The following is an 18,112-nucleotide window of genomic DNA, read 5'->3' as shown; positions in this document are numbered from 1 at the left end:
CCTAAAACTGACCTCAAACACTTCCTTAAGCCCTGGCAATTTCACCAAACAATTCAAGTCAGAAGGGGAAAAACCCATACCCCTCTGAAGAATGGTCCGGCTGAACTCCAGTCTCGTCAGTCCTGGTTCCGTTTCATCTTGCTGGGTCCTTGTGAAGCGCACCGCATTGTGCCTCCTGGTCTCCTGGGTTGGCCGGAACGCCATCCTTCAGCTGGCTCCTCCGATTGGGGTGGGAGAAGCCTCTGGACGTCCGGGTTGTCTCTCTCTACGGAAAAGAGACAACGTAAGCAGCAAATCTGGGCAGTTGAAGGAACTATTACTTTAGTCCCTGAGGAGATGGTCGCCTCGCAAGAGGGACCCCCTCCCCAGGTGAACGGTGTCCTTCCCTGGCGGAGTAGGGGGCGCTGCTTGGCACCGAGACCACGTAGGAAGAATCGTGGCTGTGACGCCTCCTCGGGGTCCGGGGCTGCCCTCTGCTCCTCCCAGATGGCGCCCTCTGCTGGGCGCCTGCTGCTCTCTCGGTCTGGATCTCGATTACAATCAAGGGCTGGGGATGAGGTCGTCTAGGTCATCAAAGGGTCCTCAAAGGTCGTCTGGATGGTAGGTCCTCCTTCTCTCTAACTCCAGGAACGTCTGGAAAAGCCTGAAAAAGAAAAAAACTGGAACCGCCTGAAAAAGAAAAAACTGCTCTCAACAGTCAACAAAATCTTGAAAGACCCTCGGCCTGGATTGGGCAAGCCAAAACCAGACTGAGCATTAGTCTTCCAAAAAGTTGCCGAGCTGAAGAAAGCCAGTCAAAAATAAAAAAAAAATTCTGTTCCTCCTCACCCGAACAAACCTCTCACAGACCCTCGGAGGGAGCGGGCAATGCCACTACCCTCTAAGCCTTAGTCTTAGAAAGATTTATTCGAACTGAAGAGAAGCCAGAGTGTGGTTTTACTGGTAGCCCAGCCCTTCCGGCCGGCCCAAAGGCCTTCTCCTCTACCCGGCGGCAAGGCCAAACAAAACCAAACAAAACAGGGAACTCTTCCCAAAACGCAAGTGCCGTTCGGTCCCGGCAAAGGGGCGCTTTGCTGCTGCTGCTGCCGCCTTGAAAGCGAGGGCTCCTTGCCCCACTAAACAGCTCCGTTTCTGCTTTACCGCTGCGCTCGTCCTCCTCCTCCCACGAGCGCAAGGCCTTCTGGGTACACTGGCCTGCTGCGTGAGCAGAGCAGACTGTCCATCAGTTAGGCAGGCCTGCCTTCCTTATTTGGAACAAACAAACAAACAAACAAAAAAAAAAAAAAAAAAAAAAAAAAACAACAAAAAGAGCGGGAAAAAATACAACCCAGAAAAAGGGAGAGGGAGAGGCTGGCTAGCGCTCTCTCTGTCTCTCTGTCTCTCTGTCTGCCTGTCTGTCTGCCTGTCTGTCTGTCTGCCTGCCTGCCTGCCTGTCTGTCTGCCTGCCTGCCTGTCTGTCTCTCTCTTTTTTGACCTTTCTTGTGCACCGTTCCCGGAGGTACTGCAATACCGGGTCGATGCGTGGAGTGGACGGAGCAAGCCCCGGTTCCATCTCCTGCTTCCAAAAATCAATTTAATATAGACGGGTCCCCCTATGGGGGACGTATCAGATATTAAACTGATAAGAACAGATACTACACTTGATCTGAGCCAAGAGGCCGAGAAGCGATGCCCACAATGGTTTTGACCAAACGCCCCGGGCGCGGCCGCCCGCCGGAGCTGCCGGGGTACTCGCTTCTTGGACTGAGGGGAAAAATGGGAAAAAGAAAAAAAAAAGAAAAAGAAAAAAAAAGGTGCCAGGCTCTAATTATTAACACGGCCGGCGCCGCTGTGCTCGTTCTGCTTTTAAACCCATGTCGAGCCCCACCCCGAGGGGCAGGGCTAGCCAAAAATTGCATTGAACTCATAAATGCTCCTCTCCACGGAAATCTTTAGTAAAATACTCTTTTATTGAGATTTTACATTTTTTACATTTACACCCATTCGTTTTTTCATTCATTTTACATTTCTTTTAAAGATGACATTCATGCATACAGACATACATTTTGTTTTAAAAGCATTTAAAATACATTTAAAAACACCAAGACAATTGTGCTTTGTACATGGTTAAAACAGACACAGATTAAAATCAACATGAAAAAAACCTGTGCTGTTTTAAAAGTGACTGGAAAAAAAGAACCATCTATAAAAAACCAGTGCTTGTGAGGGCCGGGGAGTGCTCTCTAAAAGGTTCAAAAGTGAACATAAACCTAGATCTAAAACAGGGACAGGGGAAAAGGGACAGTGTATAAACAGTGAGTTAAAATTCTAAAATTTTAAAACACTTAAAATGTAACTTTTAATAGTTTACATTAAAAATCTTAAAGATACATAAAACAAAACAAAACAAAATCAAATAAAACATTCAAATTAAATCAAAGGTCCATAAAACTGAAACAAAAAGACTACATAAAACCAGGGCACCGTTGAAAAACGGTCATGCCAGCTAAAAAGGGCGGAATGCTGGCATGACAAAATAAATAAAAGGCTTAGCGGTGCCCCGTAGTCCCGCTCCTAGGAGCTAGCGGTTCCAGTTTTTTCCTTTATTCCATCTTCACGTCCTGAAGTCCGGCGATCCTCCACTCCGCGCAGGCCTTGTCCTTCCCGAGGGTCCGGATGTCCAGAATTACAAAGTCCTTGATAAGAGTTTGTGCCCTTCTGGTCGTGGTGATAGTGTCTAGCTCCTGCTTGTGATAGACACAGACGTTACGGCCTTCCCACAGGATCTGCTTGACAACATTGATGACACGCCAAACGCACTTAGCTGTGCTGGTAGTGATTCCTCCCGCAGGCCCATAGAGCACAGTCTCAGCGGTCATCTTGGCCGTGTCAGCAAACCTGTTTAGGAAGACAGAGACAGAGAGCCAGACACTGCCAGCCACATCACACTCCCAGAAGATATGGGCTGGTGTTTCTCTCTTGCGGCACTTTGCATAGGGGCATGTTTCTACTTGGGCTAGTCCCCTCCTGAACATGAACGCTCGAGTGGGGAGTGCACTGTGGACGGTGTTCCATGCTATATCCTTCTGGACATTACTGAGGCAGCTGTGAGACACATTCTCCCAGATTTTTTGGCTTTGGGTGAGGGAGAAAGTAGCTACTTTTTCAATTTCCTGGGAACCGGCAAGATATTTAGTTACAGCCTTGTATTCCCAGGAGGCCAATTTTGCTTTATCTAAGCCCAATTTATATATAGTGTCCCTTAAGGTTCTATAATACAATGGGGGGTCCCAGAAGTACGGCACAGTGTTATCAATAGTGCAGAGGCCCAAGGCCCTGAGACAGGTGGCAAAATAGAAACGATTCATGTAACATACCTTCCTGTCCAGGGCCTGGATGTTCTTGATAGTTTGCGTGAGCCCCTGCACTCGGGTGAGCTGCACAACGTCCGGGACCCCCTTACCTCCCTTCTTGTCGGCTTTACTCAGAGTGGCTCGCTTTACCCTCTCCATCTTGCTGCCCCAGATAAAGCGGTGGATAATGCGGTCCACCACTTTTTTGGTGGTCCTGTCTGGGGGAAAGATTTTTCCTACATAAGAGAGGATGGGGAACAGTATAGACTTGGTTATTAATACTCTACCCGTCATTGTTAAGGATCTTGTGCTCCATCCGCCAATCTTTTTACGGACCTGGTTAATGGCCGCCGTCCAGCTCTGGGCCCCCGAGCTATTGTTCTCGAAAATGAGGCCCAGAATCTTGATTTTGTCCTTTTTGACAGGGTACATGTCCGACAGTTCCCTATCTACCTGCCAATTTTTAGACACGTAGACTTCGCTCTTGGACTTATTAATCACTGCCCCGGTCGCCGTGCAGTACTTCTCAAGGATATTACTAATCCGAGGTACCGACGATGTGTTGGTGCAAATGAGCGACACATCGTCCATATATGCTGTTGTTTTGACCTGGACCCCGTTGGATCCAGGCAGCTGGAAACCAGTTATATTGGTATCCCTACGAATTGCCTGCAGGAGGGGTTCAATGCACACGACATATAGCAGTGGGGATAGTGGGCAACCCTGTCTGACCCCTGACTGGATAGATATTTTACCAGTCAGGTGCCTGTTCACCAAGACTCGGGTACTAATGTTTGTATATATGGTTTTAACCCACTCCCTAAGTCCAGGAGCGAATTTCATCTGGTCCATCACTTTGTACATATATTCATGGCTTACCCTATCGAACGCCTTCTCCTGGTCAAGGTTGAACAGGCAGAGGGGATGGTTCCGTTCTCTAGAATAAGCCAGAATGTCCCTTGTTAACATTAAAATATCCGTGATGGACCTCCCTGGGACGCCACAAGCCTGGTCAGGGCCAATGACCAAAGGGAGGTGTACTTGTAGCCGGAGCATCAGAGCTTTGGCTAGTATCTTGTAATCCACGCAAAGGAGGCTGATTGGGCGCCAATTCCGTAGATCTTTAACTTCCCCTTTCTTATGAAGGAGAGTAATTACACTCTCCCGCATAGAAGGGCCCAACCGCTTCTCCCTGTAGACCGCTCTGTAGACCTCCGCTAAATGGACTTTTAGCGTGTCCCAAAAAAGATGGTAATACTCACCCGGGATGCCATCTGGACCTGGCGTCTTACCGGTGTTCATGGTCTTAACCGCCTGGGTGAGCTCCTCCAGCGTGAGTTCTGGGTCCTTCTCCTCCTCCTCCTCGTCCCGCACTGAGTCAGGCTCCAACTGGCTCAGGAACCACTCTATCAGGGTGTCATCTGTAGCTTTGATGTTATACAGGTCCCTATAGAAGTTCTCTACCACTTTTTTCACTCCCTCACTATCCTCTACTATCCTCCCCCTGCTGTCGAGCATGGAGGACATCAAGTGCCGCTTCTCCCTCGTTTTCTGGAAGAAGAAGCGAGTACACTTTTCGTCTTCCTCCATTTTTTGCACTTTTGCATTGTGCATGACCTTTCGTTGTTCCTCCCTACAAAGCACTGAAAGATCTAGCTTGGTCTGGGCTATCTCGTCGCTTACAGGGAACCCCCGAAGCTGAAGCAGGCTCAGACGCTGGAGGGCAGCATTCAGGTATTTATATTTGGCCCTCCTTTCTTTTGCTTTCCTCTTGCCTGCTGCTATGAAATAACCCTTAGTTCTCATTTTGACCATCTCCCACCACTCTATAGGGGAGTTGAATAGGTCACGCAAAGTGGTCCACTCAACAAGCCTGCTCTTATAGGCTGCAGCTATGGAGGGGTCATCGAGTAAGGAGGTGTTTAATTTCCAGACCCCTGACCCCATCTGGGAGGTCTGAGGGACCTGCAATGTTACCTGCAGGAGCCTATGGTCAGAGAAGAAGACGGCCTGGGTGTCTACTGCCGTCTTCGTAAGGGAGCTGGTATGCAGGACGAGATCTATACGGGAGAAGGAGGTCCCAGATGAGCTCACCCAGGTAAAGGGAGGCACCAGGTCCTTACCTGCATCACACAGGGAGAAATCAGATATTACGGAGGACAAAACTCTACTAGAGCGGTCGTTGCGTGGCCTGCTCCGGTCTACGTCCCTCAGAGCACAATTGAAGTCACCTGACACGATGACGGGTACGTTCCCCAGCAGGAGTGGACGCAGCTGTGGAAAAAATTGAACTCTTTCGTTTTGGTTAGTGGGTGCGTAGACATTGACCAGTCTGAGGGGAGTGTTGTTGTATGTCACATCCACGCTCAGAATTCTACCAGGTTCTACCTCCCTGCTGCTGCGGGAGGTAATAAATGGGTTTTTAAACAGGATACCTACTCCGTCGGCTCTGGCTATGTTGGAGCCCGACCAGAAGGAGTCCCCCAGGGTCCAACTCTCCTTCAGGTCCCTATAATCAGGGCTCGACGAAATACCACACTCCTGCAGAAAGATGAGATCTGCTTTCAAGTTAGCTAGATAGTTTAGTACATCAAATCTTTTTTGTGTCTCCCTGATGCTCCTGACATTAACAGACACACATATCAGGGCCATCAGGGTAGCTAACAAGAAAAGGAGTCGCTGCGTCCACCCCATAGCGACTATGATTGGGAGGTCGGGACACTCTTCCTACTCTTAGCTCTACGCTTGCTTCGAGGGGGCTTGGGCTTATTTGCAACTCCCATCACCCCTGAGAAGGTACTCACTGCTGCCTCGTCCAAGAAGGCACCGTCTTTATATGCACAGTACGTGGAGTTGTTGGGGCTATTCAACTCCCCACAAGGTAAGTCTGGTGGAACTTGCTCAGGGCCCCTCGGAACGTGTGGGTCAGCTTTGTCCTGGGGGGGGGTTATGACAGACAGCATTCTTTGGCTGTTACCGTCTGTTGAATTGGAGCTGTTAGCAGACTTCTGGCTTACCGCGTCCAGGGGTATTCCCATGTCCTCCAGTGCTGTATCTAGGAGGACCTCTAGGGGGCCCCTGGTTTTGCCCATACAAGGGAGGGGGTCAAGGATGCTTTGAAGGGAGGCCCTTCGCTTGAAGAGGGTCATTGCTACCGAGGTACTGCTGGTCAGGGAAGGTGTTGACCCCGACCTCTCCCTCGGTGCATTAGTGAACACCTCTTCTGCGAGGTGTGCTAGGGTTTGTGCCAACAACTGGGAAGGCTGGCTGGGGATGCCCTGGCTGGCTGCTACCTGCCCACTAGGCGGCAGTGTAGCCGTCCCACTCGCCTCCGTCTCTGCCTGCGAGGGCAAGACTGGGGACTTTGTGTGGACATTAGCTGGTTTTGGATCTATGGGGGCCACCTGCAACTTGCTGTCTTTGATCCTGATCTTCTTTCTTTTCCCCCCCTCGTCTCTACCCTTTCTTTTCCCCACCCTCTGCTGGTTCTTCACTCCCTTCCCCTCCTTCTCACTCTCACTTTCACTGTCGCTTTCGCTTTCCTCCCCCACGGACTCAATCCTTATGGCGTCATAACGAGAGCCGAGGGGGAGTGCTGGCGCTGAGAGGGCCCTACTCAGGGGGGGGCCGCTGCTGGGTCCGGGCTCCCTCCCTGCCTCGTGTTCTGCATCAGAGGAGCTACTGGAGGAGCTAGTGGAGTGGCTGTTGTACTCTCTCTCTGGGCTGGGGGAAGGGGTCCTCGTAAAACGGGACATGTCTCGGGGGTGGGGGGGTGAGGGGGGTGCTGGTGATGATGGTGGTGCTGGAGTCTGGGTCTTGGATACTGTTGGTGGTGATGTGGACTGATCTTTGTTACTTGCTCCCTCTTCCTGCTCAGGCCTAGGCTTGTTCGTGTTTGCCTTGCTGGCTCTGGCCATGTTGGCATAGGAAGAGGGGCAGTCCTTAAACAGGTGCCCCTTCTTTCCACACAAATTGCACTGCCTCTCTTCTCTGCAGTGGCTGGTCTCGTGGGGGGCGCCGCAGTTCCTGCACTTGACTACAGTACACGCGGCCGCCAGGTGTCCTAATTCCCCACATTTCCTGCAGAGTTTTGGCATCCCATTATAGAATACCAGCCCTCTGTTGGGCCCTAACACTATGGAGTTTGGAATGTGGCGGACGCCTCCAATGCCCGATGGATCAACATTAAGGCGTACCAGCCACTTTCTGGCTCCTGTCCAAACCCCATCTTCATCTGTAATTTTCCTCCCTTCTGATGACACCCTCCCATAGCGGTTAAGCCATGTTGTAATATCATAGTCGCTAACAGCCTCATTGAAAAATTGGACAGTAACAACTTTCATTTCTCTGTCTGTCAGTGCATCCACACAAAATTCTTTGTATGGAGCGAGATATTTATTCTCCCCCCAAAAGGACCACATTTCTTGTAACTTTTGGGGGTTCCTAAAACTGACCTCAAACACTTCCTTAAGCCCTGGCAATTTCACCAAACAATTCAAGTCAGAAGGGGAAAAACCCATACCCCTCTGAAGAATGGTCCGGCTGAACTCCAGTCTCGTCAGTCCTGGTTCCGTTTCATCTTGCTTGTTTCTTGTGAAGCGCACCGCATTGTGCCTCCTGGTCTCCTGGGTTGGCCGGAACGCCATCCTTCAGCTGGCTCCTCCGATTGGGGTGGGAGAAGCCTCTGGACGTCCGGGTTGTCTCTCTCTACGGAAAAGAAACAACGTAAGCAGCAAATCTGGGCAGTTGAAGGAACTATTACTTTAGTCCCTGAGGAGATGGTCGCCTCGCAAGAGGGACCCCCTCCCCAGGTGAACGGTGTCCTTCCCTGGCGGAGTAGGGGGCGCTGCTTGGCACCGAGACCACGTAGGAAGAATCGTGGCTGTGACGCCTCCTCGGGGTCCGGGGCCGCCCTCTGCTCCTCCCAGATGGCGCCCTCTGCTGGGCGCCTGCTGCTCTCTCGGTCTGGATCTCGATTACAATCAAGGGCTGGGGATGAGGTCGTCTAGGTCATCAAAGGGTCCTCAAAGGTCGTCTGGATGGTAGGTCCTCCTTCTCTCTAACTCCAGGAACGTCTGGAAAAGCCTGAAAAAGAAAAAAACTGGAACCGCCTGAAAAAGAAAAAACTGCTCTCAACAGTCAACAAAATCTTGAAAGACCCTCGGCCTGGATTGGGCAAGCCAAAACCAGACTGAGCATTAGTCTTCCAAAAAGTTGCCGAGCTGAAGAAAGCCAGTCAAAAATAAAAAAAAAAATTCTGTTCCTCCTCACCCGAACAAACCTCTCACAGACCCTCGGAGGGAGCGGGCAATGCCACTACCCTCTAAGCCTTAGTCTTAGAAAGATTTATTCGAACTGAAGAGAAGCCAGAGTGTGGTTTTACTGGTAGCCCAGCCCTTCCGGCCGGCCCAAAGGCCTTCTCCTCTACCCGGCGGCAAGGCCAAACAAAACCAAACAAAACAGGGAACTCTTCCCAAAACGCAAGTGCCGTTCGGTCCCGGCAAAGGGGCGCTTTGCTGCTGCTGCCGCCTTGAAAGCGAGGGCTCCTTGCCCCACTAAACAGCTCCGTTTCTGCTTTACCGCTGCGCTCGTCCTCCTCCTCCCACGAGCGCAAGGCCTTCTGGGTACACTGGCCTGCTGCGTGAGCAGAGCAGACTGTCCATCAGTTAGGCAGGCCTGCCTTCCTTATTTGGAACAAACAAACAAACAAACAAAAAAAAAAAAACAACAAAAAGAGCGGGAAAAAATACAACCCAGAAAAAGGGAGAGGGAGAGGCTGGCTAGCGCTCTCTCTGTCTCTCTGTCTGCCTGTCTGTCTGCCTGTCTGTCTGTCTGCCTGCCTGCCTGTCTGTCTGCCTGCCTGTCTGTCTCTCTCTTTTTTGACCTTTCTTGTGCACCGTTCCCGGAGGTACTGCAATACCGGGTCGATGCGTGGAGTGGACGGAGCAAGCCCCGGTTCCATCTCCTGCTTCCAAAAATCAATTTAATATAGACGGGTCCCCCTATGGGGGACGTATCAGATATTAAACTGATAAGAACAGATACTACACTTGATCTGAGCCAAGAGGCCGAGAAGCGATGCCCACAATGGTTTTGACCAAACGCCCCGGGCGCGGCCGCCCGCCGGAGCTGCCGGGGTACTCGCTTCTTGGACTGAGGGGAAAAATGGGAAAAAGAAAAAAAAAAGAAAAAGAAAAAAAAAGGTGCCAGGCTCTAATTATTAACACGGCCGGCGCCGCTGTGCTCGTTCTGCTTTTAAACCCATGTCGAGCCCCACCCCGAGGGGCAGGGCTAGCCAAAAATTGCATTGAACTCATAAATGCTCCTCTCCACGGAAATCTTTAGTAAAATACTCTTTTATTGAGATTTTACATTTTTTACATTTACACCCATTCGTTTTTTCATTCATTTTACATTTCTTTTAAAGATGACATTCATGCATACAGACATACATTTTGTTTTAAAAGCATTTAAAATACATTTAAAAACACCAAGACAATTGTGCTTTGTACATGGTTAAAACAGACACAGATTAAAATCAACATGAAAAAAACCTGTGCTGTTTTAAAAGTGACTGGAAAAAAAGAACCATCTATAAAAAACCAGTGCTTGTGAGGGCCGGGGAGTGCTCTCTAAAAGTTCAAAAGTGAACATAAAACTATATTACTAAAACAGGGACAGGGGAAAAGGGACAGTGTGTGGAACAGTGAGTTAAAATTCTAAAATTTTAAAACACTTAAAATGTAACTTTTAATAGTTTACATTAAAAATCTTAAAGATACATAAAACAAAACAAAACAAAATCAAATAAAACATTCAACATAAATCAAATAAAAGTCCATAAAACTGAAACAAAAAGACTACATAAAACCAGGGCACCGTTGAAAAAACGGTCATGCCAGCTAAAAAGGGCGGAATGCTGGCATGACAAAATAAATAAAAGGCTTAGCGGTGCCCCGTAGTCCCGCTCCTAGGAGCTAGCGGTTCCAGTTTTTTCCTTTATTCCATCTTCACGTCCTGAAGTCCGGCGATCCTCCACTCCGCGCAGGCCTTGTCCTTCCCGAGGGTCCGGATGTCCAGAATTACAAAGTCCTTGATAAGAGTTTGTGCCCTTCTGGTCGTGGTGATAGTGTCTAGCTCCTGCTTGTGATAGACACAGACGTTACGGCCTTCCCACAGGATCTGCTTGACAACATTGATGACACGCCAAACGCACTTAGCTGTGCTGGTAGTGATTCCTCCCGCAGGCCCATAGAGCACAGTCTCAGCGGTCATCTTGGCCGTGTCAGCAAACCTGTTTAGGAAGACAAAGACAGAGAGCCAGACACTGCCAGCCACATCACACTCCCAGAAGATATGGGCTGGTGTTTCTCTCTTGCGGCACTTTGCATAGGGGCATGTTTCTACTTGGGCTAGTCCCCTCCTGAACATGAACGCTCGAGTGGGGAGTGCACTGTGGACGGTGTTCCATGCTATATCCTTCTGGACATTACTGAGGCAGCTGTGAGACACATTCTCCCAGATTTTTTGGCTTTGGGTGAGGGAGAAAGTAGCTACTTTTTCAATTTCCTGGGAACCGGCAAGATATTTAGTTACAGCCTTGTATTCCCAGGAGGCCAATTTTGCTTTATCTAAGCCCAATTTATATATAGTGTCCCTTAAGGTTCTATAATACAATGGGGGGTCCCAGGAGTACGGCACGGTGTTATCAATAGTGCAGAGGCCCAAGGCCCTGAGACAGGTGGCAAAATAGAAACGATTCATGTAACATACCTTCCTGTCCAGGGCCTGGATGTTCTTGATAGTTTGCGTGAGCCCCTGCACTCGGGTGAGCTGCACAACGTCCGGGACCCCCTTACCTCCCTTCTTGTCGGCTTTACTCAGGGTGGCTCGCTTTACCCTCTCCATCTTGCTGCCCCAGATAAAGCGGTGGATAATGCGGTCCACCACTTTTTTGGTGGTCCTGTCTGGGGGAAAGATTTTTCCTACATAAGAGAGGATGGGGAACAGTATAGACTTGGTTATTAATACTCTACCCGTCATTGTTAAGGATCTTGTGCTCCATCCGCCAATCTTTTTACGGACCTGGTTAATGGCCGCCGTCCAGCTCTGGGCCCCCGAGCTATTGTTCTCGAAAATGAGGCCCAGAATCTTGATTTTGTCCTTTTTGACAGGGTACATGTCCGACAGTTCCCTATCTACCTGCCAATTTTTAGACACGTAGACTTCGCTCTTGGACTTATTAATCACTGCCCCGGTCGCCGTGCAGTACTTCTCAAGGATATTACTAATCCTAGGTACCGACGATGTGTTGGTGCAAATGAGTGACACATCGTCCATATATGCTGTTGTTTTGACCTGGACCCCGTTGGATCCAGGCAGCTGGAAACCAGTTATATTGGTATCCCTACGAATTGCCTGCAGGAGGGGTTCAATGCACACGACATATAGCAGTGGGGATAGTGGGCAACCCTGTCTGACCCCTGACTGGATAGATATTTTACCAGTCAGGTGCCTGTTCACCAAGACTCGGGTACTAATGTTTGTATATATGGTTTTAACCCACTCCCTAAGTCCAGGAGCGAATTTCATCTGGTCCATCACTTTGTACATATATTCATGGCTTACCCTATCGAACGCCTTCTCCTGGTCAAGGTTGAACAGGCAGAGGGGATGGTTCCGTTCTCTAGAATAAGCCAGAATGTCCCTTGTTAACATTAAAATATCGGTGATGGACCTCCCTGGGACGCCACAAGCCTGGTCGGGGCCAATGACCAAAGGGAGGTGTACTTGTAGCCGGAGCATCAGAGCTTTGGCTAGTATCTTGTAATCCACGCAAAGGAGGCTGATTGGGCGCCAATTCCGTAGATCTTTAACTTCCCCTTTCTTATGAAGGAGAGTAATTACACTCTCCCGCATAGAAGGGCCCAACCGCTTCTCCCTGTAGACCGCTCTGTAGACCTCCGCTAAATGGACTTTTAGCGTGTCCCAAAAAAGATGGTAATACTCACCCGGGATGCCATCTGGACCTGGCGTCTTACCGGTGTTCATGGTCTTAACCGCCTGGGTGAGCTCCTCCAGCGTGAGTTCTGGGTCCTTCTCCTCCTCCTCGTCGTCCCGCACTGAGTCAGGCTCCAACTGGCTCAGGAACCACTCTATCAGGGTGTCATCTGTAGCTTTGATGTTATACAGGTCCCTATAGAAGTTCTCTACCACTTTTTTCACTCCCTCACTATCCTCTACTATCCTCCCCCTGCTGTCGAGCATGGAGGACATCAAGTGCCGCTTCTCCCTCGTTTTCTGGAAGAAGAAGCGAGTACACTTTTCGTCTTCCTCCATTTTTTGCACTTTTGCATTGTGCATGACCTTTCGTTGTTCCTCCCTACAAAGCACTGAAAGATCTAGCTTGGTCTGGGCTATCTCGTCGCTTACAGGGAACCCCCGAAGAAATCTTTAGTAAAATACTCTTTTATTGAGATTTTACATTTTTTTACATTTACACCCATTCGTTTTTTCATTCATTTTACATTTCTTTTAAAGATGACATTCATGCATACAGACATACATTTTGTTTTAAAAGCATTTAAAATACATTTAAAAACACCAAGACAATTGTGCTTTGTACATGGTTAAAACAGACACAGATTAAAATCAACATGAAAAAAACCTGTGCTGTTTTAAAAGTGACTGGAAAAAAAGAACCATCTATAAAAAACCAGTGCTTGTGAGGGCCGGGGAGTGCTCTCTAAAAAGGTTCAAAAGTGAACATAAAACTAGATCTAAAACAGGGACAGGGGAAAAGGGACAGTGTATAAAACAGTGAGTTAAAATTCTAAAATTTTAAAACACTTAAAATGTAACTTTTAATAGTTAACATTAAAAATCTTTTAGATACATAAAACAAAACAAAACAAAAATCAAATAAAACATTCAAAATAAATCAAATCAAAATCCATAAAACTGAAACAAAAAGACTACATAAAACCAGGGCACCGTTCAAAAACGGTCATGCCAGCTAAAAAGGGCGGAATGCTGGCATGACAAAATAAATAAAAGGCTTAGCGGTGCCCCGTAGTCCCGCTCCTAGGAGCTAGCGGTTCCAGTTTTTTCCTTTATTCCATCTTCACGTCCTGAAGTCCGGCGATCCTCCACTCCGCGCAGGCCTTGTCCTTCCCGAGGGTCCGGATGTCCAGAATTACAAAGTCCTTGATAAGAGTTTGTGCCCTTCTGGTCGTGGTGATAGTGTCTAGCTCCTGCTTGTGATAGACACAGACGTTACGGCCTTCCCACAGGATCTGCTTGACAACATTGATGACACGCCAAACGCACTTAGCTGTGCTGGTAGTGATTCCTCCCGCAGGCCCATAGAGCACAGTCTCAGCGGTCATCTTGGCCGTGTCAGCAAACCTGTTTAGGAAGACAGAGACAGAGAGCCAGACACTGCCAGCCACATCACACTCCCAGAAGATATGGGCTGGTGTTTCTCTCTTGCGGCACTTTGCATAGGGGCATGTTTCTACTTGGGCTAGTCCCCTCCTGAACATGAACGCTCGAGTGGGGAGTGCACTGTGGACGGTGTTCCATGCTATATCCTTCTGGACATTACTGAGGCAGCTGTGAGACACATTCTCCCAGATTTTTTGGCTTTGGGTGAGGGAGAAAGTAGCTACTTTTTCAATTTCCTGGGAACCGGCAAGATATTTAGTTACAGCCTTGTATTCCCAGGAGGCCAATTTTGCTTTATCTAAGCCCAATTTATATATAGTGTCCCTTAAGGTTCTATAATACAATGGGGGGTCCCAGGAGTACGGCACGGTGTTATCAATAGTGCAGAGGCCCAAGGCCCTGAGACAGGTGGCAAAATAGAAACGATTCATGTAACATACCTTCCTGTCCAGGGCCTGGATGTTCTTGATAGTTTGCGTGAGCCCCTGCACTCGGGTGAGCTGCACAACGTCCGGGACCCCCTTACCTCCCTTCTTGTCGGCTTTACTCAGAGTGGCTCGCTTTACCCTCTCCATCTTGCTGCCCCAGATAAAGCGGTGGATAATGCGGTCCACCACTTTTTTGGTGGTCCTGTCTGGGGGAAAGATTTTTCCTACATAAGAGAGGATGGGGAACAGTATAGACTTGGTTATTAATACTCTACCCGTCATTGTTAAGGATCTTGTGCTCCATCCGCCAATCTTTTTACGGACCTGGTTAATGGCCGCCGTCCAGCTCTGGGCCCCCGAGCTATTGTTCTCGAAAATGAGGCCCAGAATCTTGATTTTGTCCTTTTTGACAGGGTACATGTCCGACAGTTCCCTATCTACCTGCCAATTTTTAGACACGTAGACTTCGCTCTTGGACTTATTAATCACTGCCCCGGTCGCCGTGCAGTACTTCTCAAGGATATTACTAATCCGAGGTACCGACGATGTGTTGGTGCAAATGAGTGACACATCGTCCATATATGCTGTTGTTTTGACCTGGACCCCGTTGGATCCAGGCAGCTGGAAACCAGTTATATTGGTATCCCTACGAATTGCCTGCAGGAGGGGTTCAATGCACACGACATATAGCAGTGGGGATAGTGGGCAACCCTGTCTGACCCCTGACTGGATAGATATTTTACCAGTCAGGTGCCTGTTCACCAAGACTCGGGTACTAATGTTTGTATATATGGTTTTAACCCACTCCCTAAGTCCAGGAGCGAATTTCATCTGGTCCATCACTTTGTACATATATTCATGGCTTACCCTATCGAACGCCTTCTCCTGGTCAAGGTTGAACAGGCAGAGGGGATGGTTCCGTTCTCTAGAATAAGCCAGAATGTCCCTTGTTAACATTAAAATATCGGTGATGGACCTCCCTGGGACGCCACAAGCCTGGTCGGGGCCAATGACCAAAGGGAGGTGTACTTGTAGCCGGAGCATCAGAGCTTTGGCTAGTATCTTGTAATCCACGCAAAGGAGGCTGATTGGGCGCCAATTCCGTAGATCTTTAACTTCCCCTTTCTTATGAAGGAGAGTAATTACACTCTCCCGCATAGAAGGGCCCAACCGCTTCTCCCTGTAGACCGCTCTGTAGACCTCCGCTAAATGGACTTTTAGCGTGTCCCAAAAAAGATGGTAATACTCACCCGGGATGCCATCTGGACCTGGCGTCTTACCGGTGTTCATGGTCTTAACCGCCTGGGTGAGCTCCTCCAGCGTGAGTTCTGGGTCCTTCTCCTCCTCCTCGTCGTCCCGCACTGAGTCAGGCTCCAACTGGCTCAGGAACCACTCTATCAGGGTGTCATCTGTAGCTTTGATGTTATACAGGTCCCTATAGAAGTTCTCTACCACTTTTTTCACTCCCTCACTATCCTCTACTATCCTCCCCCTGCTGTCGAGCATGGAGGACATCAAGTGCCGCTTCTCCCTCGTTTTCTGGAAGAAGAAGCGAGTACACTTTTCGTCTTCCTCCATTTTTTGCACTTTTGCATTGTGCATGACCTTTCGTTGTTCCTCCCTACAAAGCACTGAAAGATCTAGCTTGGTCTGGGCTATCTCGTCGCTTACAGGGAACCCCCGAAGCTGAAGCAGGCTCAGACGCTGGAGGGCAGCATTCAGGTATTTATATTTGGCCCTCCTTTCTTTTGCTTTCCTCTTGCCTGCTGCTATGAAATAACCCTTAGTTCTCATTTTGACCATCTCCCACCACTCTATAGGGGAGTTGAATAGGTCACGCAAAGTGGTCCACTCAACAAGCCTGCTCTTATAGGCTGCAGCTATGGAGGGGTCATCGAGTAAGGAGGTGTTTAATTTCCAGACCCCTGACCCCATCTGGGAGGTCTGAGGGACCTGCAATGTTACCTGCAGGAGCCTATGGTCAGAGAAGAAGACGGCCTGGGTGTCTACTGCCGTCTTCGTAAGGGAGCTGGTATGCAGGACGAGATCTATACGGGAGAAGGAGGTCCCAGATGAGCTCACCCAGGTAAAGGGAGGCACCAGGTCCTTACCTGCATCACACAGGGAGAAATCAGATATTACGGAGGACAAAACTCTACTAGAGCGGTCGTTGCGTGGCCTGCTCCGGTCTACGTCCCTCAGAGCACAATTGAAGTCACCTGACACGATGACGGGTACGTTCCCCAGCAGGAGTGGACGCAGCTGTGGAAAAAATTGAACTCTTTCGTTTTGGTTAGTGGGTGCGTAGACATTGACCAGTCTGAGGGGAGTGTTGTTGTATGTCACATCCACGCTCAGAATTCTACCAGGTTCTACCTCCCTGCTGCTGCGGGAGGTAATAAATGGGTTTTTAAACAGGATACCTACTCCGTCGGCTCTGGCTATGTTGGAGCCCGACCAGAAGGAGTCCCCCAGGGTCCAACTCTCCTTCAGGTCCCTATAATCAGGGCTCGACGAAATACCACACTCCTGCAGAAAGATGAGATCTGCTTTCAAGTTAGCTAGATAGTTTAGTACATCAAATCTTTTTTGTGTCTCCCTGATGCTCCTGACATTAACAGACACACATATCAGGGCCATCAGGGTAGCTAACAAGAAAAGGAGTCGTTGCGTCCACCCCATAGCGACTATGATTGGGAGGTCTGGACACTCTTCCTACTCTTAGCTCTACGCTTGCTTCGAGGGGGCTTGGGCTTATTTGCAACTCCCATCACCCCTGAGAAGGTACTCACTGCTGCCTCGTCCAAGAAGGCACCGTCTTTATATGCACAGTACTTGGAGTTGTTGGGGCTATTCAACTCCCCACAAGGTAAGTCTGGTGGAACTTGCTCAGGGCCCCTCGGAACGTGTGGGTCAGCTTTGTCCTGGGGGGGGGTTATGACAGACAGCATTCTTTGGCTGTTACCGTCTGTTGAATTGGAGCTGTTAGCAGACTTCTGGCTTACCGCGTCCAGGGGTATTCCCATGTCCTCCAGTGCTGTATCTAGGAGGACCTCTAGGGGGCCCCTGGTTTTGCCCATACAAGGGAGGGGGTCAAGGATGCTTTGAAGGGAGGCCCTTCGCTTGAAGAGGGTCATTGCTACCGAGGTACTGCTGGTCAGGGAAGGTGTTGACCCCGACCTCTCCCTCGGTGCATTAGTGAACACCTCTTCTGCGAGGTGTGCTAGGGTTTGTGCCAACGACTGGGAAGGCTGGCTGGGGATGCCCTGGCTGGCTGCTACCTGCCCACTAGGCGGCAGTGTAGCCGTCCCACTCGCCTCCGTCTCTGCCTGCGAGGGCAAGACTGGGGACTTTGTGTGGACATTAGCTGGTTTTGGATCTATGGGGGGCACCTGCAACTTGCTGTCTTTGATCCTGATCTTCTTTCTTTCCCCCCCCTCGTCTCTACCCTTTCTTTTCCCCACCCTCTGCTGGTTCTTCACTCCCTTCCCCTCCTTCTCACTCTCACTTTCACTGTCGCTTTCGCTTTCCTCCCCCACGGACTCAATCCTTATGGCGTCATAACGAGAGCCGAGGGGGAGTGCTGGCGCTGAGAGGGCCCTACTCAGGGGGGGGCCGCTGCTGGGTCCGGGCTCCCTCCCTGCCTCGTGTTCTGCATCAGAGGAGCTACTGGAGGAGCTAGTGGAGTAGCTGTTGTACTCTCTCTCTGGGCTGGGGGAAGGGGTCCTCGTAAAACGGGACATGTCTCGGGGGCGGGGGGGTGAGGGGGGTGCTGGTGATGATGGTGGTGCTGGAGTCTGGGTCTTGGATACTGTTGGTGGTGATGTGGACTGATCTTTGTTACTTGCTCCCTCTTCCTGCTCAGGCCTAGGCTTGTTGGTATTTGCCTTGCTGGCTCTGGCCATG

General features: G+C 49.6%; 2 non-coding genes across 2 annotated transcripts; both read right to left on the bottom strand.

Moving 5' to 3' along the window:
• Window positions 1-1,476: 1,476 nt before the first annotated feature.
• LOC131697076 (U2 spliceosomal RNA) lies at window positions 1,477-1,670 on the bottom strand. Its single transcript, XR_009306958.1, has one exon. It is a non-coding gene; the product is annotated as a U2 spliceosomal RNA (small nuclear RNA).
• Window positions 1,671-9,218: 7,548 nt separating this feature from the next.
• Window positions 9,219-9,412, bottom strand: LOC131697075 (U2 spliceosomal RNA). Its single transcript, XR_009306957.1, has one exon. It is a non-coding gene; the product is annotated as a U2 spliceosomal RNA (small nuclear RNA).
• Window positions 9,413-18,112: the final 8,700 nt, after the last annotated feature.

The sequence above is a fragment of the Acipenser ruthenus genome, chromosome 13, assembly GCF_902713425.1.
Source record: "Acipenser ruthenus chromosome 13, fAciRut3.2 maternal haplotype, whole genome shotgun sequence".
In the NCBI taxonomy this organism is placed as follows: Eukaryota; Metazoa; Chordata; class Actinopteri; order Acipenseriformes; family Acipenseridae; genus Acipenser; species Acipenser ruthenus.
This window is presented reverse-complemented; position numbering and strand designations above follow the sequence as displayed.